Genomic DNA, 26,898 nt, shown 5'->3' with positions numbered 1-26,898 from the left:
GATGCCCAACAGTACATCAGTTACTGAAAATAATTAAAAAAAACAAAACAAGCAACACTTAGATTTGAACCTGCACACAGGTAAACAGCATTCATGTTATTGAATTGCTTAATGAGTTGAGATAAGGGACATCAAAACTCATTAGCTGTTTTAAAAGCAGATATTACGAAATAACAATACAAATAGTATGTTTGCAGTTCATATTAATATACAGTTATAACCAAGTTTTGCATAATGTTTACACTGACCTAGTATAGATCCAGATAACCTGAAAATGTGTCAACACGTGACTATTACCTTTAATGAGTAGAAAAAAATTTACTCAATGTAAATTACAATGATTAATACAGAAACCCATGGAATACACTTGAAACATAATGCATCACATAAACAGATATGTTTAGTACAGACATATATGACAAGGTAGGTGTTAAGGTGTTGAGTATGAAACTTACCGTAGACATCTGGTGGCTGGCATTGGACATCTGTAACCCTTTGTCAAAGATCTTCTATGTCCCTCCAATATAGGTCATCAATAGTGATGGTGGACCTGCACACCAGTGTGATAAATCCCAGTTCATCTGCAATGCTTCCTCACAATCCAGTTCTAGATATCAATCATTGCAAAGTCCCTTGGGTGTGGTTACATCCTCTGCTCATGCTCAACACAGACAGTGAGAATTTGCTTTGTCTTTTCATCTCTCCAGTTCAGCTGCCACACTCCTTGAAGCCTTCTTTTGGTCAATATCTTCTCTGAAGTTGTATTATGTTGCTGAAACACATCTCCTAAAAATGCTGAAGTCCCACTTAGTTTGCAGATAGCAATGAAATGATAAGAGCAAGTATCAATATTATATTTTAAAGTTGGCAGATACTGTATAGGATAAAAATAAAATGAAAACTCTAGCAAAGCTAGAACTTCCACTGAGTGACTTCCCAAACCTCTTGTATCAGAGGCACATGGGATATATGCAAATGACCCTTAAGAACATCAGATGTTTCAGCTAATTGATGATTCTGAATCCCCATGACTTGTTTCATCGTTTTAATGGACAATTCAGACCAATAAAGCCAAACCCCACTAGCTATGAATATGCATATTTCGGCCTTGTTATGACCTCGTTGGCACAGCACAAGCAGAGTTTTTGACTAAGCATAAGAAACACAGGGTTGTTATACCCAGCTGATGTCCATTATCATTAGGGTCACTGCAAAACTATCCTAAACAACAAACTAAAACAATAAGTGAGAAGGTCACTGAAAAAACAATCAGTAAAAACAAAATGAAAACTCTAGCAAAGCTAGAACTTCCACTGAGTGACCTCCCAAACCTCTTGTATCAGAGGCACATGGGATATATGCAAATGGCCCTTATGAACATCAGATGTTGCAGATAACTTGGCAATTCGGAATGCCCATGACTTGTTTTGTCATTTTAATGGACAATTTCAGGCCAATAAAGCCAAACCCCACTAGCTGTGGATATGCATATTTCGGCCTTGTTATGAGCTCATCAGAACAGTACAAGCAGAGTGTTTGACTAAGAATAAGAAACACAGGGCTTTTATACCCAGCTGATGTCCATTAGCATTAGGGTCACTGCAAAACTATCCCAAACAACAAACTAAAACAATAAGTGAGAAAGTCACTGAAAAACCAATCAGTAAAAACAAAATGAAAACTCTAGCAAAGCTAGAACTTCCACTGATTGCCCTCCCAAACCTCTTGTATCAGAGGCACATGGGATATATGCAAATGACCCTTAAGAACATCAGGTGTTTCAGCTAATTGGCGTTTCTGAATGCTCATGACTTGTTTCATCATTTTAATGGACAATTTCAGGCCAATAAAGCCAAACCCCCCACTAGCTGTGGATATGCATATTTCAGCCTTGTTATGACCTCATTAGCACAGCACAAGCACACCCATGTCTTGTTTTGTCATTTTAATGGACAATTTCAGGTCAATAAAGGCAAACTCCACTAGCTCTGGATATGCATATTTTGGCCTTGTTATAACCACATCAGCACAGCACAAGCAGATTGTTTGACAAAGCATAAGAAACACAGGGCTGTTATACCCAGCTGATGTCCATTATCATTAGGGTCACTGCAAAACTATCCCAAACAACGAACTAAAACAATAAGTGAGAAGGTCACTGAAAAAACAATCAGTAAAAACAAAATTAAATTCTAGCAAAGCTAGAACTTCCACTGAGTGACCCCCCAAACCTCTTGTATCAGACGCACATGGGATATATGCAAATGACCCTTATGAACATCAGGTGTTTCAGCTAATTGGCGATTCTGAATGTCCATAACTTGTTTCATCGTTTTAATAGACAATTTCAGGCCAATAAAGCCAAACCCCACTAGCTGTGGATATGCATATTTCGGCCTTGTTATGACCTCATCAGCACAGCACAAGCAGAGTGTTTAAGCATAAGAAACACAGAGCTGTTATACCCAGCTGATGTCCATTATCATTAGGGTCACTGCAAAACGTAGTTGTGCTGAGTACTGTAAACTTAGGCCAAGCTGTCACTTAATGCATTGAGATTCAAGAACATGTGCAGATATTCGCTAATGGGGTTCCAAAACACACTGTGAAGCTCATTAATTATGTGTGATCCAAAGGTTAATTAATCGGCATTTGTGCTTAGTTAGCTTTACTCTGTGATACAGCTGAATCAGAGCCAGTTTCCTAGGTAAGTGTCACCTTCTTCCATTGCTGTGCTGGAATACAGTGCTGTTATCACATAATCATGTTGATATTATGCTGAGTAATACAATTGAAACATGTTTTTATCTATATGTTGTTTGAAATTCTCTGTATTATGATCTATCGGCTACATAAAGAAGAGAGGTAGACTTCCACAATATTCATGCATATGAGTAAATGTCCATCAATAACAAGGAAGTTTTCCCCATATGCAGTTGTATGGATACTAACAAATCAGTCCCGGTGAAGTACAGAGGGAAACAACATATACCTGCATTTAACGCAAAATAACCTGCAATGTCTGAGGTATGTTCATGGAGAATGACAGCTTATGGGTCTGTAAGTTGTATGTTCGGTTACTGATTTATGAATACTCTTTCTCTGATGCTGAATCATATAGCAGTAGTTGTGATAACATTCAATAGGATATAGGCACCATTAAGATGTTTTAGCATGTACATTATTTATTGTAGTGATATGTCTTTAAGACTGCACAACGATAACATTCAATGGGATATAGGCACTATTAAGATGTTTTAGCATGTATATTATTATTATTTATTGTAGTGATATGTCATTAGAACTGCACAACAATAACATTCAATGGGATATAGGCACCATTAAGATGTTTTAGCATGTACATTATTTATTGTAGTGATATGTCATTAGGACTGCACAATGATAACATTCAATGGGATATAGGCACCATTAAGATGTTTTAGCATGTACATTATTTATTGTAGTGATATGTTGTTAGGACTGCACAACAGATCATTTTCAAATGCTGCTGTTTTACTGCCCTGTTTCTGTATAAATGTCAGTAGTTATGTTGTGTACCCTATCATGATGGTCAATTTGTGATACTGTCTGTCACTGACTGTGGTAATATCTGAGATGCATCCTCCATTATTGAGCTAGAGCTATTAGTTGTGTTCAGATGTCCATGTAACTGTGGTGACACCATTAGTATAGTACAGGAGTTGTAATGTAGAAGATAAACAAATAAAAGCTGAAATTATGGAATACATGCAAAGTAAAGGATTTAGTGTAAAAAGTCCAACACAGATTATGTCACAGCATGATAGAACACTGAGTTCCCAAAGTAAGGAGAAATAGGTGTAGTGGGAGATATCAGATGAAGAAATATGGACAGTGGAAAGAAAAAAAGATTTAATATGGTTTGATACTTATGCAAAGGAGAAAGAAAAACTAATCAATACTAAAAGCAGCACCAAAATATTTGAAAAGAGATACAGGCAAAGGCATCTAGATATTGAAAAATTCACCATACAAAAAATAAGAAAACAAAGTTGGAAAGTAGAAAAGAGGATTAGTAATGGAGAAGTTAAAGAAACTGAAACTGAAGTTATGGAGTATCTGCAAAGTGAAGGATATTGTGTACAGAGCTCATTGTAAATGGAACCACTTATACTGAGCCAGAAGATATAGCAAACCTCCTGCCTGATAAATTCAACTCCAGCTTTACCCCTCTCTCCCCCTCAACCTTCACTCAGGACATATCATCAAATATAACTCCCCCTACTATCACTAGGGAACAGGTCTTTGTGAGGTACGTTTGCGGCCTCTCCAGTTGTTGCAGGTGTTTAGTGAGTTACATGCCAAATGGGCATTGTACTCAATTATTGGCCTAATGAGGGAAGAGTAGTGGGAGACAATGACCTCTTTCTTCCTGGATGCAAAACCCTTAGTAATGCAATGTGCCACATAGAAGGACTTTCTGACCACAGTGGCAATGTGGTGGTCAAAAGAGAGGTTGCTGTCAACCTGTGTTCCCAGATCTCTTGTAATGCCTTCTGTGTTCAGTGGACTACCATTGATGTGGTAATTCATGGGAACCAGGGTTTTTCCCAAAAGGGGATGACATATTATTTGGCATTGAGCTTAAAGCCAACAGTACTTATGAATGCACTAACACTTTCCAACTCCCATTGTCAGGGCTTCCTGTTAGGCCATAATCCCTAAGAAATGTTGACCCCTATGGTGTAAACATAGAATAGTTAAAGGACTTTGCATTATTGCATTAATTAGTACTAAGATGCAGGTTAAAGTGTCACATACTTCCTGAAATCACCATTACTTCACCCTATTAGAAGTTGTGATGAAAATATCCACAGCATGATTACAAAACTGAGCATTATATAAAATCAAGGACAATTGAAATGCATGGTCTTTGACCATTTACCTCCTATCATAGTGTTGCCTCTACTTGTTCCTTGTAACTTGTCACATGACTGTGGGGCTTGTCTGATCTTTCTTGAATGTATTTTAATTTACAATTAATTCCATGTAAAGTCCTGCTAGTACCGATAATGCCCATTTTCAACGAATCCCCAGGTATAAAAGCTCCACAACGAGAATCAAAAATCAAGTACAAGTACTAAATCACAAAAGTATCATGTTACACTCGCATTTTCAACAGTCAGTATGAAGTGTTTGATTCCCTACTTTGTTTTGATCACACTCTTCATTTTTCCAAATATTTGCTATGCACATTCTGTGCATTTCTGTTTGGAAATGAACCCCACATACCAGTATTCATTAGGAGTATGCATCTGTGTTTTTATAATGCAAACACATATTTCTTTCAGTGAACCATTTAGACAAACAGGTTATCAGTAACAATACATACAATCATATAGGACTGTACAACCTTGTAGGCATACATTTACTTGGTGCAAAGCCCATTACATTAGGTAGAGGGGGGCAAGTTTCCTCATATAAAAATAAACAAATCAAATTAAATAAATGTTAATTTTTAGAAGTATCACATTAGATGCACAGTAGCAAACCCCACCCCTGTACCGCTCATCTCATGCATACGTTGCAAGACATACAGTTCAGCACCTCTCTGACTGTCAGCAACATCAAGAGAACAGTTCAGTATTGAGAAAGGAACATGTTAAACTACATACCTTTTCTACGAACTAAGAGGATATGACTTAAGAGGATAAGTTGGCCCCTTTGCATCCACTTAAATGTATACACATGTAAGAGGCAGCAGCCATTCACGAATAAATGTACTCCCCCCAATATTGCCATTTCAAGCGAGCATTAAGAGGAATTTGAAATTCTTCCATGGCATAATTTCCAGCATCAGCCATTCACCAGTAGATGTACTTTTTTCTCAATATTACCGTTTTAGTCTAACTTTAAGGAAAACTTAAAATTTTAAAAATAGAATTTACAGAGCATGAACCATTTAAACCCGGATAACTTGTTGCATTTAGTTTTAGCTGCCACATTTAGTCATGGACTTCCAAATGTTCATCAATGATTCACCCCGTGGGTCCTTTTCAATTTGTTCTATAATAAGAAAGCCAAAACTATGTGCGCCAAAATCCACCAAATGTTTATATAAGGCATTTGTAGTTTTTTTTCTTTTAATATCCAACAAATATTCATATACTCTATGCTTAAAAACCTTGGAGGTCTTACCTATATAATACACAGGGCAAGCTAAACACTGAGGTAAATAAACTACATTTCAAGAATTACAATTAAAACGTCCCTTAACATTACAGTTTTCCCCTCTTATCTTAAAACTCTCAGTGCATATAATGTAAGAACATTGGGAACAAAAACCATAATTCGTCATTCCATTTTTCCTTACTAGAATTTTCTAAATATTGCTTAAATGATCCATCCCTTCTATAAACAACCAAGGGTCTGTCCCCAATAATATTTAACAAAATGGTATCAGAGAAAAGTAAATTCCAATTTCTAACTAATGACCCCACTATGGTTTTACTATCCAATATATAAGTAAAAATAAAACACTTCCAGTTTTGATCAAATGAAACTTCTCTGTGTGTTAAATACAGAACTAGAAACTTTAAGATGGCCATGTGATCAGAGGGGAAGATATACCCCGACTGTCTTTTTGTCAGGACTTCATCCCTGATAGCTAATACAAAATCCAGGGGATATCCCCTTCTAAAAAAACATATCCTTTAGTGTGTTACATTCACTAATAAAAGTATCAGAATCCAATATCATTCTAGCTAAACTCAAAACTTGGCCTTCACAACAGAAAGAAGAATGATAGAAATTAATTATTTTCATAATCATTTTTGATCTTCACATCTAAAAAAGAGATTTTCTTTTCATCACAGGTAGATGTAAATTTTAAGAATGGGGCAGTATTATAGGTTCATAGGTTTTTACTAGTCTAACAACCACAAGGGCCCTTTTAAGCCTAGGCTTGTATCCCAAATCTCTGACAAGTTCTGATACCCTTGATAAATGTTAGCACGGGCCTGGAGATGAACATTTACAGGTTACTTGTGTCCATTAGAGACATAGGTGCCAAACCAGGGATGAATTTCTGGTTTCCCATCCAATTGTCCAAGTTGCACTTGAATTGGGTTAGGGAGGAACTTTGCTTCACATGAATGGGGACTCTGTTCCATAGATAGGGTAGTCTCTGAGATACATACTTATCTTTCCAGCAGGTCCTATTTATATGACAGGCAATGTTTAAGTCTTTAGAATGGGTAATTCTGGTGCTGTTTGTTTTGCGGATATGCAGGAGGTCCATCAGAGTGGGGTCTGGAAATCCCCTGTATGCTAGGTATAGATATCCCCTCAAAAGCCTGTTGGAGACAGAATACAAGGATAGGGCCTTGAGGCAGTCTGCATAGGACATATTACTTATGCCCTGTATTCTTTTAGTGAGGAAACTCTGTGGAAGTTCCAGTTGTTGGATATACCTGGTTAGGTACATATCAAATGGGGGCATTGTACTCAATGATAGCTCTGATGAATATCGAATACAGTGGAGCAATGTCTTCCTTGGATGTTCGTTTAAGTAGTTTATTGTACACAAATACATCAGGATGGATGGCAGAAAGATAAAATTTAAGCAAACTATCTAAATAGCTGACTGACTACATACTAGCATGCTCACACTCTGGCTGCTTTCTCAAAATGGCACTCTTGCTTGCACGTGGTAAGTACTTATATGCATGTGCTGACTCAGTGGAAAGCTTCTTAAAGGTATATCACATACTCTGATCTACAGGTTGCGCACCACTTTTCATAAAATGGAATTACATTCCCTTCATTGTGAAGGAATGACAAAATGGTTATCTATCAGACATGAAGAATGAACATCTGTCTCCAGTGACTCATTTATGTAAATGGGAACATTTTCACCTCTTTTAACTGTCCTACCAAAATGCATGGAGAAGTTTCCACCTCCTTTCACACCTAGAATTGTCTTAGTCTCTGAAAAGTTTTGTTTCTATTGAATATTCAAGTTATTAATGAACTCCGTGACTGCTGAGGCCTAGTTTATAGTAAATTACTAAATTCATACACTGACAGTTCTTGTATCAGTTATAAAATGTTTCTTAAAATGTAAATAATGACATAGTTTACTGAAACTGAAAATTGTGTGTGAAGGCTGAGATGCAAACTGGTACAACATTTCAACATGGCCCTGTATATATGGTTGCATAGACTGACTGCCAGCAACAATAATGATTTAAAAATGAACATATTTCAGTAGGATCCATACTGGTGATTGCATGTCACTTTCCTTTAATAGCAGATGACAAATAATAGGGGGTTATTACAGGGGGAAAACAAGGGTTAAACTATTTTTCTTTAGCCACTCTGACATGCTGAACTAAATTTTATGACTAATGTAGCTCTCACCTAGTAGCGTGAGTAAAAGTTTGCATACTAATTAGTAGGTCAGTACTGGTCTGCATTCCAGATGCATCTAAAATTGAATGGTTTGTATCATAAACTACAACCTCCACCCTTACTTTTACTAGTACTATTAACCAAAATAAATATGAAAAACTAGTGTCCTCTATAGTCTTAGACCTATCTAAAGCATTCAGTATTGTCTGCCATCAAAACCTCCTTACTGAGCCATCCTCCATCAAACTAAATCGTTCATCACTATCCTGATTCCATAGCCATCTAAATGGTTGGCAGCAAACAGTTAAATGACAACAGGATTTTTCTCCTCTCTTACTAGTCACTGTGGGGGTCCCCCATGGCTTGATGTTGGGACCACTCCTATTCAATAGTTTTACTAACAAACTGCAATACCACCTGGGCCTAAATTGTGCAATGCAGAGATGATTCTACACTCATCTGATCAGCATAAACTCTACTAAAACTTCCAAGAAATAACACAACTTGCTTTCTAAGCTGTTGAATCCTGGCAAACTAACTCACACCTGTTACTTAATCCGAACAAAACTAAACTAATGCTTTTTCCACCAAAAAAGTTTACAGTTCTAACATCCTCCTTTCATATCTGCTCATCCAACAATACCAAAACAGCAACAGTACCTCAAACAAAACTGTTTGGTGTACTAACCGATGAAAAACTGAAGTTTGACCAACATCTGTCTGAGGTTATTAAAAAGACACATAGGTTATCAAAAGACACAGATGAAATTAGGATCATTATATAGAATCAAACTGTATCTTACCAACTCTACCAGACAATCAATACCAACAATTCAACTGCTCTCTACTTTGTTAAATATTTCCCCAATTTTTACTAACTTAAAAAAAGAAATAGAAAATATGCTACAATAAAGCAGACAAATTTGCAACAAATATTCCACTCAGATCCCATCACTGTGTTGCATTACAGCAACTTAACTGTATACAATTTTCCCATTACTTAACATATTCTAAATCAATCACTGCCCACAAACTTATATACCTGCCAGATAAATACCCTGCACTCCAAAATTTTCTGCAACATTATTCCAACAGTAGAGACTTATGATCATAAAACAAAGCTTTCTTGCTAGCTACCAAATCTAAAAACAGTGCCAGTGATTCTCTCTACTCCAACTACATCTTCAAAATCTTGCCAATAACTTAGAAATAATGCCTATAAACTTGGGATCTTTCTCCTCCCTACCCACAGTTGCATACTCAGTAATTTAAATAAAACAATGCAAACCACAATACCACAGGTCTAAGGACTAAGCAGGGCACCAAATGATCTGGCTAAAGTTCTCACTGTAAGGAAAAGAAAAACTGAAGAACATGATATCCTGACATAACCTCTGCCAGTGGAGAGCAATGTAGATAAGAAAAAAGAATAGGAGCTGCTGATGCTCCCCCCTCACTGAGACAAGCGGGAGTACAGTCTTGAGAAGAAAATGGAAGTGAAAGGGTGATGCTCAGTTATACTGAGACAGAGGGTCCACAGCCTAAAGAAGGAAAGAAAAAGGAAATTATATTGTATACTGAGAAACATGAACAGAGTCCTAATAATATTCTTATTGAGCCTAAATACCATAATCTTGAACAGAAGAAAGGTTTGTATTAACTAGGCTCATAAAGGAAAGGAACAAGAAAATATGAATTAGGTAGCAATAGAAACCGACACTAAAGAATATCACCATGAGTTGCCTTTTCAAGGAGAACAGTTAGACACTGACGGCTCAGGGTCTTTATTGGTAAGAGAGAAGGCAATGCCTTCTACATTACACGAGGCTGACTCTGAGGAGACTCCAGAGCTAACTGGCCACCAGGTAAGCCAGCAGGAACAAATGGAAAGAAATTGGTTCTCTCTAATTGGATATGCCACACCTGACAGTATCCTTTGGGGGTTTTGTGGTGAGGCTCACCAAATGGATAAATGAAACCTGGATGATTGGTGGTGTGAAGGATCGTGTATCGAGATAATGGTTGAAACGTATACTTTTTTATTCTGACCGTGCTGATTTGTTTTATATTTTATAGGATGATGTAAGTTTGTATGGGATTTAATGTATAATTTAAACATATAAGTAGACCTGGTAGAAACAGCAGGGAAACCAAAAAGACTAACAGGAAGTTTGTGGTATAACTGCATCAATCAATAAAGGAAAGAAAATGCTTTTCTTTTCCAACTGGTAAAATCTTAACTGTACCTCCAGACATGCTGTCTAAATAGTGATGCTGTTAGGGATAGAGCTTTTCATAAGATAATGTGTAGGGTTGTGGTTAGATGCCTTTACATATTTAGGGTTAGTGCTATAGTTAGCACATATGAGTAAAGATGGGCAGTAAAGCTTCACACCCTCTACCACCTCAGTCATGAGTGCTAACCTAACCCTGCTGTTCTGCCCTAATATGAACTTATGCATTACCTTATAACAAATTCCTTTCCCTAATTACTACACAAGATACTCACTCACAAACTTCACATAAGTAAACATACATCGTCAGATCTATCTCATTACTTAGCCCTTACTCCAAGTCTAACCTGCAAACACTAGCCTACACACACACACACACACACACACACACACACACACACACACACACACACTCTGCTACCCGTGATGTAGAAACTTTTGGTAAACACAAATGCTTCAACATTTAAAAAAAGTAGTAATGCGCATGCGAGTACACTTCATACATCACTGGAAAGTTGATGTTCCCAACATCATTGGTATTTCCAGCAGTCAAACACAATTGCCATCAGTCAAAAAAAAATCCATTTGTTACTCTGTCGATAAATTGCTTTTAGTAAAGTTAACTATATACGAGAATCCCTCATTTAGTTGACTGTTGTTAATGTTGACATCTGTTTTATCAACAACATTTGGACAACTAATTAGATGGTCAATAGGTGCGTGTGAGAGCAATTCATGGGACTGGGGAATATATCCCTTTCCAGGGATTGTGCAATATTAGAGTTAGCATATATACTTAACAGGGGTGTGGGGGTGCTGGGGCCTTGCCACTGCAAAAAAAAAATGTTTTTTACTTTTTTGTAGATTTATTGCATGCTCTGAAGGTTTTCCTCAGTGCATACTCAGTGACGTCAACTTTTGCATTGTTGACCTTTTTATTGTTGACATTACTGACTTCAATATTACACTTTTCTTGTCATGTTTAGTATACAGTCCTGGGACTGCTCCTTTTTGGCATTTGATTCTCTGAATTCAAGGCCAATGTCAATGTCCTCTGCCTAACTAAATTTGCAGATGATTGTAAATTAGAAGCATTCTTAGGATCCCCCACTGACACAAATGTCCTCCAGGAAGGCTGACACAGGCAAAAAAACTGGTGTCAGAGCCATGGACTAAAACTAAATGTGAAGAAATGCATATTGGCATTCTTAAGGAAGTAATCCACCCCTGCTAGCTATCACATTGACAACATGCTCCAAAGAGTTGATGCAGTAGTCTGGGGCTTGGGGACACATACAGACAGTGCTCTAGCCTTTGACTATCGTGTCTACAGTGGTGAGAAAAGCATTCTGTGCAGCATATAAACAAAGGCATAGTATCTAGGTCAAAGGAAGTCATTATTCTACTGTATTCTGAATTCATCAGACTTATCATTAAGTACAATGCTCCCTGTGGTATGTACCTAACCAGGCACATTCAATAACTGGTACATTGACAGAGGTCCATCACTAAAAATATAGAAGGCACAAGTACGTGTACTGTGCAGACTGCCTCAAGGTCCTATCCCTGCATTCTGCTCCTACAGTCTGTTGAGGGGGGATCTATGCCAGGCATACAATGCATTGTCAGACTCCACCCTCTTGGATGTCCTGCATATCCACAAAACTAACAGCACCAGAATTACCTGTTCTAAAGACTTAAAAATTGCCTTTGATATAAATAGAACCTGCTGGACAGACCAGTATGTATCCCAGAGATTACCCCCTTCTCTGGAACAGGCTCCCTATCCATGTGAAGCAGAGTTCTTCCCTAACCCAATTCAAGTGTAACTTGGACAATTAGATGGGGAACAGGAAATTCATCCCTGGTTTGGCACCTATATCTTTAATGGGCACAGGTAGCCTGTAAATGATTTACCTCCCAACCCCTACTTAGACTTATCAGGGATTTGAGAACTTCTCAGATATGTGGAATGCATGGCTAGGCTTAAAAAGGCCATTGTGGTTGTTAGCCTAGTAAACACACATGAATCAATGAACCTCTACCCATATAGATACATACATATATAGAGAGATAGATAGATATATAGAGAGAGAAACAGTGAGAAAGACACAGAGATGGACAGATTATGGAATGCTTTCCTGTTTTCTATGAGGAAAGGGTAAAGCTGAGAAGTAATGTATTATTAGGTTAGAAGCTACTATAACAGTAAGTGTTATAGTAAAAAAAGTCTGAGTGATTGCACTGTATTAACATAGTATAGGATACAAATGCATCTCATGAATAAGAAGTCAGTGAACTTTGAATCAACGGAGGAGATTAGGTAGTCAACTTCATCATAAGCTGTCACTGGAAGCACACCAGCGATTTGATTGCCTGACAGCAGACAGAAAGTATGTAGAGAAGTGGACAGAAAGCACCATCTTAATGTCATGCCTTACAATGGGACATAACAGTCTGGGAGATTTGATTCCAGTTGAATCAGATGACAGAGTGCACATTAACTGCAGCAAGTAGACTGCACTTTATTTTATGTTAGGTACATAATGAAATACGACAGTAATATATAAACTTTCAACTCCATAAACCAGTCAAGGGCTTGGATGAAAAGTTGATGTACTTTTGGAATAATGAAGGGATGCTTAATTAAATGAAAAGGGATGGGAAGGCTTAGAAATAACATGAAAGCATCCATCAAAAAAATAAGTTTACATAGGAATAGGCTAAAGGAAGCTATGTACTCAAGTAGTTATTGTTTTTTTCTTATCATTTTGTAGTAGGAATATGACTGTTAAATATGAAGGGCCTGCTACTAAATGGTTTCAGCAATAGAAAATAGGGGCTTAGAGAATGTCCAGGTTAAAATATTTTGGGTTGTTTTTAAATTTCCACATGATATGGACTGATCAATGACAGCTGGGAGACAATAAAGGTGATTTGTGGTAAAACAACAGTTATTTTCAGACATAACAAATGTGCAGATTCCTTTATTGTGTTCATCTATCTGTATAAAGGAATGGGGAAAGATTTAGGACTTGAACTACATGCTTTGCACAATGACCCACGAGCATGCTGCATATACAAAAGCTGATCTAAAATATTTAAACAAAGCATGTCAGAATCTACCCACAAGGATGCAGTTCTGCCATATAAGGCCACAGCAAAAACCAGTATGTATTGTTCTAGAAGAACTATTTAATTTCTATGGAAATTAAAGAGGTAACAGTAAAACTTTTCTATCACAAATGACTAGATGGTTGCAGTCTTGTTAATATCTACCCCAAATAGCTGATGAAATGGGATAATAAAAAATAAACTAATTGCAGAATAGTACACTAAAAGAAAATTAAAATTTTCACCATGTCACTTCTATAAAATCATGTAGGTTACAACATTCCTGCAAACTTGGTATTCTATCTTGTTAGCTCACTATCTCCATTATAATAGTTCCTGTCTCCAAAGTCAGACAACAATCTATTTTATAAAAGAAAACATATTGTGCTTGTTTTGCAGAATGGCTTGTCGCAATTAATATAATATTAAAAAATTCCAGCATTAAATGTAAACAAACAATTTATACATGCAGTCTTATAAAAATGAAATCTTACAAAATAAAAAAATGGATTTTTGTTGTCCATAACCATAGTGAACACGTGTTTACAAATGTTTCCTTGATTTCATTTTACAGTCTGGATTAGACAGTCGAATTGTTATAAAGAGTAATCATAATCAGTGTCACATTAGAGATGAATCAGAGACAGGTTGTGCCAAGGATTAGGACTCCCATTTCCCCATTTTTTAAGTCATTTTTTATATTTCAACTATTCATATAAAACCTTCAAATATTACTTTCTGAGCTACAGGAGCAAAATATTTACATGATGTGTTTTTGCATTATGTAAAGTATCACAATAGCATGTTATACACAAAAAACAATTAAATTAGGGAGTGGAGCTAAGATGGCTAAGTGAAGTTCTGCATAACTATATTTAAATACGGGGAAATAATTACTTTTTTTATAAAAACTTTTTCATAACTTTATCAGTAATAGTCTTGACTTCATTATTTTCAACTTTGGTGGAAATATTTAACAATTTTCCTGTCATCATTATCTGGAGACTATTTCAACAACTGAAGATGAACAGCTCTAAGCACTCTCACACTGACACATCCTTGTGGAAAGACTTACAACTAGTGACATCCACTTTACAGGAATTATCTTTGAAAATGGATGGTTTCCAAGAGAATCCAGAAAATTTAAGAGAGAGCTGTCTTAAACAAACAGATGTTTTCAAGGAACTGCTTCAACAGCTAAAACCTAAAATCTCTGAGATGAAAACTGCCTTAAATAACACAGGTGGAAGGCTAAAAGAAGAAGAATCCTAAACAGACTTTCTTCTCAAGCATAATTCGTGGCTTCTTAATAAAATTGATGACCTGCAAAACAGAGAAAGAAGATGTAACATCAGAATTTTTTGTCTTCCAGAAAAAAATGAAGGTGAGGATATAATTTCTTTCCTGAATCATTGGATTCATGAGATATTAAATCTACAAGAGGAACTTTCTTTTGGTACTGAAAGAGCCCACCGAGCTATAGGCAAACCTGCATCATCATCATCATCTTCTTCTTTTTCACCAAGATCCATTGTAATAAAATTCTTACCTTGTATTGACAAAGACTTAGTATTTAAAACTGCTTGGAGAAAAGCCCCTTTGAAGTATAAATAGAACTCAATTAGATTTGACAATGAATACTCAGCTAAGGTAAACGACATGAGAAGGAAAAGATGGCCTCTTGTTAAGACTCTTAAATAAAATAATATTAAAGCTCAAATAATTTATCCAGTCACCATTAAAATCCATCTGTCAAATGAAATAAAAACCTTCAGCGACCGAGAGGATGATTCATCTTTAATAAAAAACAACAATATTATTCTCATTCTAGAAGTCATAGACTGGTCATCGTCTTCCTTGAAAAGAGCTTCGGAAAAAAAACTCCTAGACTGATTCAAAAATGGATCGTTTCCAAGAGAATCTAGAAAATTTAAGGGAGAGCTGTCTTAAACAAACAGATGTTTTCAAAGAACTGCTTCAACAGCAACAAATTAAAATCTATGACATGGAAATTGCCTTAAATGATATAGACGGAAGGGTATGAGAAGAAGAATCCCAAACAGACTTTCTTCGCAAATAGAATACATGCTTTTTTAATAAGATTGATGACCTGGAAAACAGAGAAAGAAGATGTAAATTCGGAAAAAAAACTTAAAGTCAGGATATAATTTTTTTCCTAAACACTTGGATTCCTGCTATTTCAAATCTACAACAGGGACTTATGGTATCAAAAGAACCCATAGAGCTATAGGCAAACCTGCCTCATCATCATCATTATCTTCCTCTTCACCAAGATCCATTGTAATAAAATTATCTTTTATTGACAAAGAATTAATACTTAAAACTGCTTGCAGAAGAACCCCTTTGAAGTACAAACAGAACTCAATTACATTTGACAATGATTACTTAACTAAGGTAATGGACATGAGAAGGAAAAGCTGGCCCCTTGTTAAGACTCTTAAACAAAATAATATTAAAGCACAAATAATTTATCCAGCCGCCATTAAAGTCCACCTGTCAAATAAAATAAAAACCTTCAACAACCTAGATAGTGATTCATCTTTTATCAGAAACAACAACTATTCTTATTCTAGAAGTGACAGACTGGTCATCTTCTTCATTGAAAAGAGATTCAGAAAAAAAAAAACTCCTGGACTGATTTAAAAAAAGAAAAGCAAAAGACAGAATCTATTTTTATTTATTTTTATTTTATTTATTTATTTTACATTTGTTGACCGGGCTAGTCCAACTGGATACATGTCCATTTTCAGTGGAGGCCCGGGGAGAAAAGCTCCAAGATCATGGTTACAAAAACAAATACAAGTACAAAGTTGAAACAAGTAAATACACTGACGTTTAAAGGCAAGATAAGGCAAGCAAGTAGTTATAAATATAATTTAAAATAGATACAGACTTTGAACAGAAGAACTAACAGGGCTATATTGTGGACTCTTATGGTTTAGAGTTGGGTGGAGGCTTGTAGAGGCCAAGGTGAGGAAAAGAAAAGAAACAACAATACGGACCCACAAATTCCCCATGCACCTGGTATTCTTGCAAATACCAGCAAAACTGTAAATGTATCAACCTGTAAATTACTTCTTTTCAGTTAATTTTCTTTAATGTTATAACAACTCTTATCTGAACTTATAATGTCAACAATCAAAAACTAACATTGGTCTTCAGTGAATAATTCACAGATTTATTTGCCTTTTACAAGCAGCAATCACATATCTATTTTAGTCACATAATGTTTCTGACAGGTGATTTCTTTCTTGTTACTGTTTTGCAATGGATAAATCAAAGGTTTATTTCAATTCAGCAAGTAATAATTGCATCTCTACCATAGTCACATATTAACACTCACAGTTAAATTGTTTTTTTTTTTTATTTTCAGCATAAATAAGTGTTTATACTTTTTTATCATTTATTAAATGGTTAGTTCATGAGACGGGTTCTTGGGTCTATTGTGCTTGATTGATTTGTTTCTCATGTTCATGTTTTAACTGTATTTGGAAATAGAACGTATGATTGGTAGCCTGTTTATGTGACTGCAGGGTGATTTGCTTCGTTTCATGGTGCTAGAAAAGGTGCATGGGGAATTTGTGGGTCCGTATTGTTGTTTCTTTTCTTTTATCCTTTTCAACTGATGGGATTGCCACCCTTAATCGAAAAAAAAAAAGTTGCTCATTTAGTCCTGACCATTATATTCAAAAGAAATGTCAACAAGAAGTCTCTACACTTACCTCGAGATGTTTCGTGAGCTGCTTTTGGATTTGGGTGTTTTTTTCACAGATGTGATATATACAAGGCTTTCTTGCTTGTACTGCATTTTTTGAGAAGTTATAAGAGCTTCCTTTATAAAGTTTCTTCCTGTGTTGAGTGGACCAGGACTACTTCCTTTCCCCCTATAAATGACCATTTTAATTGTATATACTAAGCAGTCATGATACATCAGTTTCAGTTGCTTAGCAGGTACCACACTAATAATAACAAGTCTAGTCACAGGACAGTTATAACTGTAATTTATGTTGTTTCGCTTTGCCTCTCACTGGATCCTTTATACTGTGAATGATATACCTAATGTAGTATCACTATAATGGAGGATTACTCAGACTAGCACATTTTCATGCAGTATACAGGTCATTATCTAATTTCTTCAATTAGTCAGGCACAGTTGCAAATTTTCAGGTCCTAACACCTGGTCATATACAACCACAACAAAGACTGGACATCGGTCTGGTACAGGAAATCAAACCACTGAAAGATGACGTATCAGCAACAAAATTTCTGCTACTTTGTTTTATGATAGACCATGACAAGAAGTCAAAAGTCCACCCATGATAGTTCATATCTAAATTTGCACGATGTCATGGTAATTCTATGGGCTAGGCTTGTAAAGGCTCCAGGGCCATTAGTCTAGTACACACCTATGAACCTATGAACCCATGAAAGTTTGTTTTTCTCTGTTTCTTTCTTTTTTTCTGAAGAAAACTAGCTTGTTGTGACTAACCTGGTCAGCAATGTATGAAAATAATAAATAAATAAGTACATCAATGCATACATACTCGTTTCCATCACATAAGGACCATTTTGCACAAGCTAAGTATAAAAGGCATTTTCATTAAGTTAACATCATATTTTAAATACATAGTTTAGTGTATTGGAAGCTTATTGTCAATATACAAACTGTTTTTGTATAATTACAGCTTTCATCTCCAGGGAAACTTATCTGACTATTTATCTGAATGATACACCTTAACATTTTCCAAAGTACCTCTGTTTTAATCTGCTTACATTATAATAAAATGTCACTGTATTACATGTTATAATTTTTCAAGAAAGTGCATTATCTGAAATCCCAAATCTGATTCATCATTTAAATTATATGCAGGATTGGATTTATTTATGTTTAAAGTATATAGGTAAAAATAAAATGTTCTGATATCTTTATACTTATTTGATGAGGACGTGCATTACTTTTACCTTTATTACTGGGAGATAGAAGGGATCTGGCATAAAACTGAAATACTTTGTTAATTTAACAACAAGCCTCTCTTTTCTCACATATTAGATTAGGTGGGTTTCATAAAAAAATAATTACACTGTGACAGGAGCATTTGTAATTGTAGATAACATAATTTATGTATACAAAATGAATTTGCTGATTTTATTAATATTTTCTCAGCATAAGTCCAGCTGACTGCTGTTCCCTTTCATAGAGATAAAATGATTACTGGGAAGAAGAAAGGAACGGAAAGGAAAGGAAAACAAAGATAAGCCTACCTTAAGCAGTAATTCTGCATGTATTATTACCATTTTGTAATGCTGTCTGACATTAACTGCTTTAAGAATATGTGATTTTTTTTTTTTAAACATTTATAACATACTCCAGTATTGTACATGCTGATCATTGGTACAAATGTTTTCCATTATTCCATTATCTCCAAAATAGGAAGAGAGAAAGGAAAAGAAAAAAAATAGAAAAAAGAAGAATATGTCATGGATATTTTCATTATAAATACACAGTCTGTATGCCTGTTATTATCTTAGCAGTTTATAAGATGTCAATAAAACATGAGTTAAAACAAGTACACTTATGACGTTATATAGAACAGTTAATAGAAAAACTTGACAGGGATAACCACTGTCATTTTGATGTTTGCTTTATAGTTGGAGTATCAGGACCTTAAATAAAGCATCCAACGTAAGGGACTCTAGAGCAACAGAGGTTAAAAGTTTCATTACACATAAATGAACTATTACTAGTCATTTATGTTCTTTCTAACAATTTAATTGTCAATCATAAACAGTAATCAAGTTATACTTAAGTAGATATCATTGGAAAATCACTCCTGAATTATATCTTTAGGTGGTGTTTTCTAGAAATTCGTTTTTATTTGTTTTAATGATACAAATTTCTTATATTAATAATCTCATAGTTTTATGTACCATTTTTGCTAATTTGTCTTCTGTTTGACACATCATCTTATAATTACCTTAATTACATAAAATAGTCTCCATTAGTTACTTTCTTAATCGGTATAGCTAAACTTGACATAGTTTGTTAGTTATGTTGGTTAGTCTGATGGATGTTTTGTTTATCCATTCACTAGAAATTTTGATAATTCCATGGTTGATATTAAAGTTTCATATTTATGTTGTAATACTGTTTTATTCATTATTTTTGTTATTCATATTCTCATTTGGTCTGAATTACTATTTCTTAGTTTCCTAGTAATGAATAGTTGTATTTACAATAACTTATCATTTATGTTTTTCTACCATATTTTGTGGTGCGGAGAGTTATTGGGATTTAGTAATAATTATTGACAATGTTAAAATTGTGTGTGTGTATATATATATATATATATATATATATATATATATATATATAACTATACTATCTTTAAATATTAATGGTTTAAATAATCCAAGGAAAAGATAAAACTTGCTAAGATAGCTAAATAATAATAAAGCACAAGTAGTTTTTTTGTCAATAAACTTGTTTTAAAACATCTGAAAAATATATTTAGAATCCTGGTAACTTCATTACTCATCACTTTTCTTATAAAACAAAGAGGAGGGGAGTTATGATACTTTGGAAAAAAAACAAATTATAATTTACAAATATGAAGATCAAGAGGGTCTCTTCACCCTAGTTATTTTAAATGTTAATAACAGAATGTGGATTTTGGTCAACATCTATAAATTTCCTGGTATGGGGAAATATTCCAAGAAAACATTTAAACCTCATAATTAACATTTATAAAGGTAATGTAATACTAGTGGGAGTGTCAGTTGTATTCTGGGAAACTCTGACACTGCTAATAAAAGAATATCGAGACTTACTTGCACAGCAAAAATCCTTAAAATGGATCAAGTCCCTTCACTTGCTTGATACAATTAACATGAAGGATGCTAAATTTTTGCTCTTTTCTCATCAGAATCATAAAATGGCACTCAAGAATAGATTAAGTTTTAGTTTCCCATGATTTGAGTTCTAGAATTTTGCATTTTATTATAACTTCATGTCCTGTATCTGATCATGATGCCCTTATCATTATGTTTCAAACTGATTTTAAAAGAGTATCCTTTTCAACTAGAATTCCAGCTTACACAACTAAAATTAAAGATTTCAAACCATGGTTAATTTCAGAATTAATTTCTTTTTCTTGAAACAAATGTATCATCAGATGTTAATATAGTTATGATTTGGGGCTCTTTAAAAGCTTACATTTATAGTAGAATTCTTACTTGGTATAAGAATAAAAATAAAGAATGGGGCTCAGAATTACAAAGTATCCATTCTCAACTTCTAACAGCTAAATTCAAAATTTCCAAAAATAATAATTCTAAAATAAAAATAGAAGAAATAAATAAGCAATGTATTGACATTTTATCTCATAAATCAAACTTACCAATGGAAAGATTGAAAGTGATCTTCTGCTCTTTATCACCTAACCATATGCATAATTTATCAATGAGAGTTACAATGCAATCAAATACAAACAATATAATTAAAATAAGACACAATGGTACTAAAAAACTATCAGACATTGGAGGCATTCTTGATGTCTTTAAATATCATTGCACTCTTATAAATCCAGACATTAATTCTTCAAAATTAAATGTAGAATCCCTTAATACTAAGAAAATTCCAACAGAATTAAAAACTAAACTTCAAGCACAAATCTCAAATAAAGAAAGTGCAGATACAATTAAAAAAAAATTAAAAACCAACAAAGCTCCAGGAATGGATGGTATAATAATAGAAATGTATAAACTTTTTCCTCCCTCTATCACATCATTCTTTCATAAAACTTTGATTGAAATTCAATTACAAGGAAAGGTTCCTCCTTCTTGCAGATATTCATTAATCAACCTATTCGAAAATAGAATAAAAACCCTCAATTTTGCACCTCTTACAGACCCATCTCTCTTCAAATAAGGCTTATGAGATTTTCATGTCTATTATAACTGATAGAATAAAAGGGACTTTAACCTATATCATCAATCATGATTGACCTGATTTTATATATAATAGACATACTCATGATAATATTAGACAAATATTAACCCTTACTGGTTTCTTAAATAAGAAAAATGAACAAGCCTTGATAATTGGTCTAGATATTGAAAAGACATTTGACTCCTTAAAGAAGGATTATTTTTTTAAAGTTCTAAGTTTATTTGACTTTCCACCTTTATTTATTTCTCTTTTTAAAAATATCTATAACAACAACTTAGCTTGTGTTAAACTAGGTCCTTTTACTTTGGAATCCATTCCTCTAACCAAATGTACTAAACACGTCTGTCCTTTATCTGCAATCTTATTTGCAATCTTATTTGCTCTTGCTTTTGAACATTTTGCTATTCTAATCTGAAATAATCCAAATATTAATGGTCTTGTATATAATCAATATTCTTCCAAAATCATGTTATTTGGAAATGACATTTTATTAACATTACCTAATTCAAAAAAAAACTCAGAATTGGAATTTTCAATAAATCTGTTTCACTCTATCTCTGGTATTCAGTTTAATCAATAAAAATCCAAATACAGGATATTAAACAAAATGAAAAAAGTACAGATTTGTAAAAATCACATTATCAGAAAACAAATTCCCTTGATTATTTGGGCATAGTCCTACTTAGATCTATAGAAGAGACAATAACAACTAATAACAATAATAATATTATAAAAATAATAATAAGTAACACTGATAAATGGAATAAACTTTTTACCTCCTTTGAAGATAGACTTCAACTAATAAAAATGATTATTCTATCCAAAATACCATATATAGATCAAGCCCTATCTATTTTTCCAGAAAAATACCCTATTCATGATATAAATAAGTTCTTATTAAAATTCCTATGGTTCCCTATTAGAATAGAATGGCCTTTCTTCACCACATTATACAAGGGAGTGATTAATTGACCAGCTTTGGAAACATATATCAAAGCTTCAGTATTTAAAGTCATCTTGAGCTGGGTAGATCCAAATTATATTTCTAGCTAGAAATCTTTACATTTAACTATTTTACAAAATGACAATAATATATCAGATAACTTCACCTTAAAAATCAGACTAATAATTTCTGGCACTTTCTTTATTTTATACATTATAATATTTTTATATCTGCAAAATTTAATTTTATAAACTTTGTACTTAGCAATTAAAATATTTGTGCCAATGTTGACACTAAAATCTAGTTTGAAGCTTTAATTCCTTTTAGTATCGCCATTTTTTTTTGATAAAGTCAATAAGAACATATTTATTTCTTGGGAAGCATAATATTTCATTTGTTGGTAACACTGTATTAAAGAACTCAGAGTTAAAGAAATTCATTAACTTATAAAGGATTTTGAATTGGATTATTATGCCTGGTTACTGCTACAAAGTGTGATAGCTCATTCCCATGATATTTGTAAAATCCTTAGAAACTCATTTTTAAAGAAACTCCTATATTAATAATGTATTTATTTATTATTTATTTCTTTATTTCCAGTTTGATGACCGGGGATGTCCACTGGGCTCAGAGAGCCTGTTTTCAGTGGAGGCCCAGGGAGAAAAGCTCCATGTTACAAAGTTTAGATACAGATAAAATATAGAAAAGATGAACAATTTACAATTATGTTTCATGCTAGAGAGCAGGTGTAATTTCTTAGGTACATGTTACCTTTAGATATAGACGCAATATTATTAATGAAGAATTTTCAGTTACATTTCATGTTAGAGAGCAGGTGTAAATTCTTAGGTACATGGTACAAATTTGATATTTACAATATGTACATATGTGTGGTAGCCTATAGATCATAGCTAGAGAGGCTAGTAATCATAGCTGGAGAGGGGTTTAGAGCTGGAGAGAGAATATAGGACTAGGTGGGGAGAATGCAGTTGCATTTTCTGTTAGAGTAAAAATAGGAATGTAACTGAGATTTAAAGTTTTCAAAGTTTGCACAGGTCCTTAGGGACAAAGGAAGAGATATCCATTTTTTTGCTAAAGAAAAGGATAGCAGGAGTTGACCAGCATGGTGATTGAGTTTTCGGACACAGATTAGGTTTTGGTGAATAGATATGAGAGTTCTCTGAGGTGTGTAGGGGTGAAGGGTGTTGCATAGAGCAGGACACTTAGAGGGTCAAAAGGTTAGTTTGTGGGCTGTGGTAATCTGAAGATAGTCTACATGGTTAGAGAGTTCAAGCCAGTGTAACAAATTAAGGGCAATACAGTGATGGGAGGAGTATTTGGCTTTGGTGGCAAATTTAGAAATCTTATTATTACAAACTTCTAATTTTGAAGTGAGTGTGGCAGATAGGTTAGTTAATAGAGGAGCATGATACATTTGTGAGGGGAGTAGATAGGTAGTGGTAAGCATTTATCTGGTGGAAAGGAGAGAGAAATTGGATGTTCCTGTATAGCATACCAAGTTTTATATGAGTTTTCTTAATGTTTTGCTGGATGTGAGTGTTGAATTTCAGGTGTTCATCAATAGTGACCCCAAGTAGTTTGGCAAAGAGAACAACCTCTATAGTGGAGTTGTTCTGGCTAATGATTTGGAATGAGTTTTTTATCAAGAGGGGAAGCTTTTGAGGGAGAGAATAATAGTATTTTGGCTTTATTGGCATTTAGTGAGAGGTGATTCTGAAGCATCCAATTTTCAGTGGTGGAGAAAGCAGTTTGGGTCAGTGTCTGAAGCTCTGGGAGGTTGGTGTCACTGTAGATTAATGTGGAATTGTCTGCATATTGTACAATTTAGGTATTGGGTATGGCTTTATGGAAGTTGTTAATAAAGATGTTAAACTGCATTGGGACGAGTATGGATCCCTGGGGAACCCCAGTGGGGGTGGGAAGGAAGGTTGAGGTGTCTATCCCCCATGTTACAGCTTGAGATCTATTGGAGAGGTAGCTAGGGAACCAGGATAAGGTATTCTTGGAAAGATTAAGGTCGGAGAGATGGTTTAGAATATGGGTGTGGGAGATGGTATCGAATGCCTTGGACAGATCTAGGATAACAGTAGAAATTATTTTTCCAGAGTCCTGGGCAAGATTTATTGTCTCTAGGAAGGAGAAAAGTGCAGTGGTTGTACTATGGCCTAGACAGAAGCCGTGTTGGATTGGAGTGATTAGTTGGTTATTGGCTAAGAATGGCATGAGCTGAATGTGAATGCATTTTTCTAGTAGTCTGGAAATTGAGGAAAGGATGGCTATGGGGAGGAAGTTGGAGATGTTATTGTTTTTGCCTCCTTTATGGAGAGGTAGAATGAAGGCAGTGTGCCATAGTTTGGGAACATAAGATTCTAGCATGGATCTACTGATCAGGATGCTAATGGGAAGAGCAATACCATCTGCGGCTATTTTTAGGAAGGATAATGGGATATTGTCAGGGGCACTGGAGCAAGGTTTTAATTTGGAGTAATTTTTTTTTATATAGGATGTTGAGATGGGTTTAAGGTTGATTATAGACAGGGGGTTGGGTGCAGAGGGTGTTGTATATGGTGGTGACAAAAGGGTGGAATGAGGGGAGGGGTTATTGTTAGGGAAGGTTTTGGTCAGTTCAGCTATGGAGTTAGTGAAGAAGGAGTTGAATAGAGTGGCAATGTCAGGGTCAGATTTGCTGGTGTCAGGGCAGAGGTTGCTTTTGGTACCTGGGTTGAGAAGAGAATTAAAGGAGTTCCAGAATTGTTTTGGGCTTTTAGATTGGTTAGATTGGAGCTTAATATAGTATGACTTTTTGTCTTTGATGATTTGTTTTTTAGCATGGTTGCAGAGTTGTTTATATTTAAGAAAAGTTCAGGCTGCTAGTTTTGATGGTATGTTTTCCAGGATCTGGCTCTTTGTAGCATAATTTTTTTTGGTATCTTTGGTTAGCCAAGGGGTGGATTTCATTTTTACTTTTATTGTTCTTGATAGAGCTAGGGAGTTGAGGATGTTTAAGAAGGAGGAGGTGAAAATTTCTACGGCATTATCTAGTGGAAGAGTTTTTAGTGGGTTCCAATTTGTTTGTTTGAGGGAGTTAGAGAAGGTAGTTGGGTCAAAGTTTGTGAGGTTATGTGTGTAGATGACTTGGTGTAGGTGAGGAGAGGAGTCGGTAGCTCGGTAGATAAATGCTGGCAAGTGGTCTCCTATAGGGTGGGGTGTGATGCCAGAGTTTTATTGGGATGGGAAGCTAAAATCCAGTCTAGTGTGGTAACTTGGGGGGTTGTTTTATTGGGCCTGGTGATGGAGTTAGTAATTTGTCTATAGTTAAATAATTTGATGGATATAGTGGGATTGGGATTATTGATTTTATTCCAATCGATGTTTACGTCTCCAAGTATTTAGGTCTCCTGCTTAATATTGGTGAAGGTCCAGAGGAATATGTCCTCCAGAGTAGTGGTGTTGTTACCAGGTGGGATATAGAGAGTAATGGTACAAATGCTTTTGTGGTTATTTAATTTTCATAGGTTCATAGGTTCATACTAGGTTATCTGTCCTAGGGCATTTATAAGCCTAGCCAGCGTGTGTTTGGCTTTCGCCACCCATTTTAAATTAATTTTGCTATGCCCTTTATCGAGGTTAGTATACTGTGCATCTGTCTAACAGTGACACAGAAGTGATACCCGGGGTAAACCTACAATCTCCCATCCACTCATCAAGATTCTTCTTGAAGACAGCCAATGAGGGACTCTGCCTAACCTGGACTGGGATTTTATTCCAGAGTGAAGGGAGCCTCTGGGTTATGAATCTGTCCCTCCAGCATGTCCTATTTATTTCAGTGCTGAGGTTCAAGTCTCTCGAGTGCGTAGCTCGATGGGATTTGGATTTTCTGAGGTGCAGCATGTCCATTAATTCCGGGTTGGACATGGCTTTATACGTCAGGCACAGATCGCCTCTGAGCAGGCGGTATGCCACTGAGTAGAACTGGAGTTTCTTTAACCGGGCAGCATATGGCATCTGTTTGAGCCCTTTGATCCTCTTGGTGAAGTACTTTTGGGGTCTTTCCAGTTGCTGCAGGTGTCTGGTAAGGTACATCCCAAAAAGGGCATGGTACTCAATTATGGGCCTGATGAGGGATGAGTAAAGAGGCACGATGACCTCCCCTGATCTAGATGTGAATCCCTTCATGATTAGGCGGGCTATATAAAATATTCTTCTAACCACTTTGGCCACGTGGT

The sequence above is a fragment of the Protopterus annectens genome, chromosome 3.part0 (assembly GCF_019279795.1).
Source record: "Protopterus annectens isolate FY-2018-M chromosome 3.part0, PAN1.0, whole genome shotgun sequence".
Taxonomy (NCBI): Eukaryota; Metazoa; Chordata; order Ceratodontiformes; family Protopteridae; genus Protopterus; species Protopterus annectens.
The sequence above is the reverse complement of the archived record's forward strand: the minus strand, read 5'-3'. Positions refer to the sequence as shown.